Raw genomic sequence first — 8,446 nt, 5'->3', positions numbered from 1 at the left:
TTCTTTCTTTCTTTCTTTCTTTCTTTCTTTCTTTCTTTCTTTCTTTCTTTCTTTCTTCTTTTGTTTAGGGATAGTCTCTCTTTCTCTAATGCATGTGTGTGTGTGTGTGTGTGTGTGTGTGTGTGTGTGTGTGTGGTGGGGTAGGTGACTGTGTGACAGGTGCTGGAAACTGATGTTGGCACCCCGGTCATGCTAGATAGTGCTTAGCCACTCTGCTATAATTCTAATCCTCAAATTATTATTTTCCAATATGATTTTTAAGGCAGAGATTTCACTCAGTTGGGTTAGACTTGCCTCTCTTCCATGCATGAAGCCCTGGGTTCTGTCACCAGCACTGTACAAAACTAGATGTGTTGGTGGACATCTGTACTGATAGCAGCGGGGAGTAAAGGCAAGTAGATAAGAGGTTTAAGGGCTGTTGGACCACTGTGGCTCAGACCTTTAATCCCAGCACCTGAGGGGCAGAGGTTACAGAGGATCACTGTGAGTTTGAGGCCACCCAGGGCCTGGTGTCAAAAACAACAAGAGAAGAAAAGGCCGTTTAAGGGCATTCTCAACTACCTAAGGAGTTCAAGGACACCCGGGCTGCACCGATCCTGTCTTAGAAAGAGAGAGAAAAGGAGAACATGTATTATTTTACTCTAGTATACTTCATCATTAAACCATATATCAAAAAGTAACCACATTTGTTTAAGGATCACCGTGGTGTCATGACCCTTTCCTTGGATGTGTGAATTTTCTGGACCTTCTCTGTTTTTGTCTTTTGCTCTCACTGTATGCTATAAATCCCTGTAGTACTTACTAGCTTTCCAACCAGGCAATTAAACAGATATGGGGCTTCCAGACATGGCTGGGGCTGAATCAATCAATCTATCTATCTATCTATCTATCTATCTATCTATCTATCTATCTGAAACAAACCATGGCTGTCCTGGAAACTGCTGTGTAGACCAGACTGGCCTTGAGCTCGCAGAGATCCGCTTGCCTCTGTCTCCTGTGTGCAGAATGGAAACTGTTAAGAGAGATGTAGTACTAAGCGAGAAATCCAATTATGACAGGCTATGGGAAAGTGAATGAAGCATGGCCCACTGATGTAACGACAGAGTGTCCTCACATCCTGGTACTTTCAGTACTGCTCACGTTGGTTTCAGCCTGATTTGGGATAATATCTACCAGTGTCTGTCCTTTGGGGCTTTTGAATAGAAAAGAGCTCCCCAGTAGAAAATAAAATTATATCTGTATTGTTGAATTTTAAATGGTGTTGGGCTAGATAATGTTTATTATTATTTGCCCTGTAATTATTATTACGGCAGTATTATTTGACCTGTTATCATAATTAACAAGACACCTGTTAGATTTTATAATTGCCTTGAAACACCTTGGGCCGGGCAGATATTTCACTTACGCTATCTCAATAACCTCACCATCCACCCCTCAGCCCCTACCCAATGCCGTCTGCCCTAACCATTCCTACTTGGACTATCTTCCATCCATAATCTTAAAAACACTTGCTTGTCCTTCATCTGGGTCACTTTCTTCATGCACACCATCCTTGGAGTCCTTTCAGCCCACATGGTTCTTTTTCCATGCTAACCCATCCCGGTGTCCTCCTTTCTGTTCTCTTACTGTTTGTCTGTCTGTTTCATGTGATTTTCCTTTCCCCAAAGCCAGGGAACCATTAACCATTCTGCCCTGCCCATGTTTTAGATCTTTTAATTAACCAATCAGGAATAATGTCTTAGGTAGGTTTACACAACAAGGATAGGGCAGTAACCAGATCTTGAAGGCCAGTAATTAGCATCAAAATACAAGCATCAGACCAACCCCCAAAACAACTGTGTGAAGAATCTTTTTGCTCTGTTTGGGTTTAGAACGTGGGTTTTTTACAGATGTTACTTAGACATCCAATTCCTGTGAATATGGAAAGTGACAGCTGAAAAGGGATATGGGACTGTTTCATGAATTTCACATAATGTAGGACACATTCTGCCACCAGTACTCATAGATGAAGAAAAGGCAGCAGCATTTGGCAATGCCCTGGGACATTTTGAATCATCAGGGCCTGCAGAGAAGGGGGGTAGGAGGAAGTGATGCAGGTGGCTAGTGGATAGGCCAGGGCCCACGGGTACTGCTCAGCTTTCCACAACACACAGGATAGCCACCCATAGCAAAGGAAAGGCTACATTTGACATTTCATTATCTTGCTAATACTTTTATTATGTTGGAGAACTACTCACAAACTCCTTAATGAATATTTTTTATTAAATATTACCATTCCTAATTACAGATCAATATAATCTTAATAAAAATAATCCAGTACCAGAGTGTTTTCATTGAAAAAGGTGGCACAGAGTCGACCTTTTCATTTTAAAGTCTAATTTCCATTTTTTATTTATTTTTTCACAGGGATGGAAAAAAAAAAACTATGTTTTGAGAAAAAGAAGGCAGAGCTGGAGTCATCTGATTTTAAGTTTCTAGAAAGGGACACTGGTGCGTGTGAGGACTGTTTGTGCAAAGGCTTGGTCAGAGATCGCCTGCTTGTGTCCATCCCTAGGATAGGGCAGACAGGAGTCAAACAGGCTTGGACTGGAAACCACTCTGCCACTGTGAGGGTCAGAGTGAGCTACAGTCCTTATTCTTCAGTTTCTATATCTGCAAATAAAAGCAATAATCTTTGAGGTGTGTGTAAATGTGCATGTGTGATGTGTGTGTGTGTGTGTGTGTGTGTATGTGTGTGTGTGAAAGAGGGGGAGACAGGGAGAGGAAGACGAAGAAGAATGAGACAATTTGTCAACAGCAGGCTTCATCACCTTTGAAACCAAGAGCATTGGGGTCAGATAATTCCTTGCTACAGGTGCCTGCCCTGTGCTTTGGGGAAAGTTGAGCAGTGTCCCTGACTTGTCCACTCAATGCCTACCTCAGTTCCCAATTCCCTTCTTTCCTAGTCCTGACAATTCAAAATGCCCCGGATGTATTTGCCAAATGTCCTCTGGTGGACAAAACCACCGCCTCTACCAAACATCTAACTTTAAGAATTGATATAGAATGCAATAAGTTCTTTAGAAAGATTAGCTGTTACTGTCATCATCACCCCCACCCTGACCCCCATCATCACCTTTGGTACTGCTTTCAGAAGCAGCAATTTTGTGTTCACAAAAACCTTTGTTCTTTTTGTTGGACTTCATAAAAATGTGGAAAAAAAAGGGGGGGGAGAGAAAGAATGACCTGGAAAGTGTAATCAGCTCCCAAACCTTTTCTCTGAACACGGTGATTTTCCCCCCTTCTTTTGTAAGGGTAGGAGAGTGACCTATATGTAACCTCTTGGATGCCTCCCAATATTTCCCAAATTTTACCGGCTCCTGCAGCTGCTTGAGTAAAGAGAATGTTGTCAGTGTCCCGAGCTTGCTGTGTGAGGAAGGGGGAAAGATAGCCTGGTTAAATCACTGGCGTGCTATTATACAAGTTTCGCTCTGGTGAGCCAAGCCGTCCTCGGATGTAATTTCCGCGTATTTCTTCACCTCTCACCTTCCTCCACAGTTATTACTTAACCCACTGACCCAGATAGCTGCTTATTAACATTTAATACATGTCGAATTGTTAGTGGGCTTTGAACAAAACATGAAGAACTTTCTGATTTGCTTTCAGCTCACTGCCCTTGAACCATTACATGGGTACATCTGTAAAGCTCGGCCCCGTTGTGGCTCTAACCAGGGCATAGATTATGAAGAAGAATCAGGCCCTCCCCCACTCGTGTAAGCTTTCACTCATTTAACAGATAGCGATGAGCTCTGATGAACTCCTATTGTAATGGCCACATTACAGAAAGGAGGTCACAGTGCAGAATCACAGCACAGAACAGAATTTATTCTCCTGTTGCTGGGAGTGGGGGAGGGCAGGAGATTAGGAGACCAAATGAGTCAAAGGTATATCCATTCAAACAGGCCCCCGGAGCCCCTAACCCTGTCTTCAGGGCTCAGCAATATTTTTTGTGCTGGTTGGTTATGGGGTCAACTTGGCACAAACCTAGACATATCTAGGAAGAAGAAATTTCAGTTGAAGAATTGCCTCCATCAGATTGGCCTGTAGGCAAGTCTGTGGGGGCATTTTCTTGATTGATGACTAATGTGGGAAGGCTCAGCTCATCGTGGGTTGGTGCCACCACTAGACTTGTAGTTCTGGGTAGTGTAAGAAAGCAAGCTGAGACAGTCCTGGTGAGACCTGAGAGGCTAGGGTCAGATGGAAGTGGGGGAGGACCTTCCCTATCAGTGGACTTGGGGAGGAGCATGGGAGGAGAAGAGGGAGGGAGAGTGAGATTGGGAAGAGATGAGGGAGAGGGCTACAGCTGAGATACAAAGTTAATAAATTGTAATAAATAAAAAATTAAATTAAAAAATCAATTACGTTTAATTTGATAAATATTTGGATTTTAAAAAAAGAAAAGAAAAGAAATCTGAACAAGCCATAGCAAAGTGTTCTTTTATAAAGGTATCTGGTTGGTTCCTGCCTCTGAGTTCTGCCTTGATTTCCTGTCCTGACTTTGCCTAAAGATAGACTGTAACTTTTGAGGTAAAACGAACTTTTTCCTTCCCAAGTTGCTTCTGATCATAGTTTTATCACAGCCATGGAAACCCTGATTGAGGCTAACCCTAACCCGGCATTTGAAAGGTGGGTGGGTGAGGCACACGGGCAAACCTAGCACGTGAGAAGCTGAGGCAGGAGGGTGGAGAGCCGTGGTCTAGCCTGGCGGTTTACATAGTAAATCTGAGGCGAGGGGCACGCTGGACATGGACTTTTCCACTCCGCAGCTTCATCCTCTCAGCCAAAGAGGAGCAACGATGGTTTGGTGCACGTTCTTTGGATGATCATGTAGCATTCTTCAAAGGTGGCTAAGTCATCCACACATCTCTAGCACTCAGCTTACAATCTGACCTCCTTTAAATCACCCTACACGTGCTCATGCGTGAGCTGTTTTGGCCTCTAAGGACACATTTTTCCATAACCAGTGGTTCTCAGCCTTTCTAGTGCCGGGACCCTTACACACAATTTCTTACGTAGAGGTGCTCCCTACTCTTAACATTACTTCGTTGTCACTTCATAGCTGTACATTTGCTACTGTGGTGGATCATAATGTAAACATCTGCTATGAGAGCCCTGTGGGGTTTGCGACCCACGGGTTGGAAAACATCGACATAGACAAACGTGTCATTCTTATTGACCAGGCACAGACAATCTCTAAACATATTAATAAAGTGACTCTTGAAAGGATGGATGAAGGCGTGATGGCAATATGGAGGAAATTGCTCACAATTTCCAAGCTACATTAAAACAAAACAAAACAAAACAAAACAGTCTAGCCAGGCGTTTTGGTGCACTCCTTTAATCCCAGCACTGGGGGGGGGGGGGGGGGGGGAGGAGGCAGAGGCAGGTGGATCTCTGTGAGTTCAAGGGCAGCCCGGTCTACAAAAATGAGTCCAGGACAGCCAAGGCTACAAAGAAAAATCCTGTTTGGAAAAACAAACAAACAAACAAACAAACACTAAACAAAACCTGGTTACCTGAGGCGGGTATTTTCAGAAGGGAAAGATTGGTATAAGGAGCCAGTGTGCCCAGTTACAAAGCTTCTCAGTGTGCAGACAAAAGAACACCCTAGTCGCTGTCCCTGAGCTGGGCCGGCTCTTGCTGGCTGGTGTAATTTACCTCCCAGTCACCCAGTGCTCTCCAAGTGCTCTGTGCCGGGCTCCAAGCTGTCTGGGAGAAAGGCTGGCTGGCTCCATGACCCCGGGGCTGCAGTCTGTGACTCGGACTAAGTTTTTGTGTTAAAAGCAAACATTAACTTATTTTTTGGTGTTGTTGGTCTCTTTCGGGTGCTTCCAGACCCTCCTAGATCACCTCCTAGCATTATCTGTCAACCTTTTACTGCTTTTCATAACAATGCCCTCAGAGGACAATTGGAGTGGACACAAGGCTGGATTTATGGTCAGAAACTTGCGTTTAAATGTCTGTCTGCGCAGCTGTTTATTAAAATAGATAGACTTTGGCCAAACCACTTACCCTCACTGAGCCACAATTAGTTTTCATAGCTATTAAATGGAGTTAGGAAAAGATGTATGTGCCATGGACTGGGTACTTAGTGCATGACAGACACAGCCAGCTCTCTGTACTCTGTATGAATTATTTACTCATGTGATTGCCATCATAGCCTTGGGAGCTGGTTAATATCCTGTTCTCACCCCATTTTACAGAGGAGAAAACTGATGGGTTTAATAAGAGGTTAAATAAGGTCCCAATGTTATGTTGATATAAGAGCAAAGAAATGAAAGCCAGTGATCCAGGCATGATGAGGGTTGGACTGAGGAAGGTGCAGTTTCCCCGGCTCTATCTCTTTTAAAAAATCACTTTCTTTCTTTTTTTTTTTTAAAGATTTATTATTTTTTTTAAATTTATCCAGCATTCTGCCTGCATGTGTGCCTGTGTACCAAATCTCACTATAGATGGTTGTAAGCCACCATGTGGTTGCTGGGAATTGAACTCAGGACCTTTGGAAGAACAGCCAGTGTTCTTAACCTCTCAGCCATCTCTCCAGCCCTAAAAATCACTTTCTTATAACAAACTCACAAATAAAAACAACACCCAGCTAGCCACTCAAACCCATACCCAGCCTCAAACGCTGTGAGTCTCAGCAAACTTCTGTGCCGTTAGGATGGCCATTCAGAAGCCTCATAGCTTTCCTAGGGTTTTACACTTCACCAGCAATTACATTTCTACAGAGCTAGACAACAGAGAGAGAAGGAAAAGAAAAAAAAAAGAACTACCATATGAATCCAGCTATTTTACTCCTAGGCAGATATACCCCGAGAACTCCGTATCTGATCTTAGAGATATTTGCACATCCGTGTTTATCGCTGCTCTATATTTATGACAGCAAGGAAGGAATCAGCCTAGATGTCTATCAACAGATGAATGAAGAGTGAAAATGTGGTTGGTGCTTACCCAAAATGGGATGTTACTCAGCTGTAAAGAAAAATAAAAATCTGCAGGAAAATGGATAGATTTATAATGTGCAGTTACTCAGAAACTCAGAAGAAGGAAAAAGCATATAGGTGGATCTTCCGCTATAACGTATACATGTTTAGATATAAACAAGCCAAAAACATGGCTATAGTATAACATTTAGAAAAGGGACCAAGAAAGGGTAATGTTAGATGATAAGCAAGCACACAACACAAGCAGATATGAGTCATGACAGAAGACGTAAAATTAATTGTTTTTCTATTTTCAACTCTGTCGTCATTTTTTCTTTTCTTTTTTCTAAGCAGACAAAGGCTTATTTTATTTTAATGACTGGTCCATGTGATCTATTACTGAGGCCACTAAGTACCGACAGGAGAGAGATACTTTAAAAATATGGAAAACGATAAATTTGCATGCCATGCTTGCTCAGGGACCAGGCTAATTTTTTTTGTGTTGTTTCAACTGTAGTATATATGTTGCTGAAGTAAACAGTTAGTTTTCTCCCTTTCTCCTATCCTCTTTTCCTTCCTCCCTCCCTCTCTCCTTCCTTCCTTTCTTCCATTCTGTATGGGTAAGCTCCACAGCTCCTCTTAAGATAGTTGGCTAGTACAAAGTTGGCCAACACTTCTTTTGAACTATTTTTCCCTAAACAAAGACTAATAACATTTTAGCACTGGATGTAAGTGCAGAGAGTATCAGGGCAAAGTTCTCAACTTTAGACATGATGATTACACAGGGGTATAATACAGAGTATACTCCCAGAGCATACAGGGGGTCTTGAGTGCCAAGCATAGACAGAGTGTCCCCCAAGGCCACCCCACACACAGCTTCAACAACCACTTGGCCAGTCTTGCTTCATCCATGTCCCTCCCATTCTCCACCTCCATCTCCTGTCTCCCTCCCAATGGAATATTTTGAAGTGATGCTCAGGCACCAGAACACTTTCTCATAAACACAGCATACATTTTTAAACGGTAAGGTCTCTGATTTTAATATTAGCACCATGTTATTATCACACCAGGTGAGCTAATCTTGATTTTTCAATTTGACAGGATTTGAAATCACCTAGGAGACAAATCCCCAGGCAGGTGCATCAGGGTGTTTCTGGGGAGAGTTCCCTGATGAGGGCCGGGGTCCTGGACTATTCAAAAGAAAGCAAACCAGACACCAGCCTCTATCTCTCTCTTTCTCTCTCTCTCTCTGCTTCCTGACTGATGACACAGTGTGGCCAACCTCCTCAAGACCTTCTACCTTGACTGTGATGGACCACACCTTCACACTGTGAGCCAACACCTACCCTTTCTCTTCTTCCTTGTGCTGATTTTGTCCACAATAACAATATTGGAGGCTGGAGAGGTGGCTCAGGGGTTAAGAGCACTTGCCGTTCTCTGAGAGGACATGGATTTGATTTCCAGTCCACTTAGGGGGTCATAGG

At 43.1% G+C, this 8,446-nt stretch overlaps 1 non-coding gene across 1 annotated transcript; it reads right to left on the bottom strand.

Annotated features, from left to right (window-relative positions):
• Window positions 1–7,398: 7,398 nt before the first annotated feature.
• On the bottom strand, window positions 7,399–7,503 carry LOC129692928 (U6 spliceosomal RNA). The gene has a single exon (XR_008722790.1). It is a non-coding gene; the product is annotated as a U6 spliceosomal RNA (small nuclear RNA).
• Between the last annotated feature and the right edge of the window lie 943 nt (window positions 7,504–8,446).

The sequence above is a fragment of the Psammomys obesus genome, unplaced genomic scaffold, assembly GCF_907164565.1.
Source record: "Psammomys obesus unplaced genomic scaffold, mPsaObe1.curated_primary_1811, whole genome shotgun sequence".
NCBI classification, from domain to species: Eukaryota; Metazoa; Chordata; class Mammalia; order Rodentia; family Muridae; genus Psammomys; species Psammomys obesus.
Note: the sequence above shows the minus strand (reverse complement) of the source record. Positions and strands in the feature narration are given on the sequence as shown.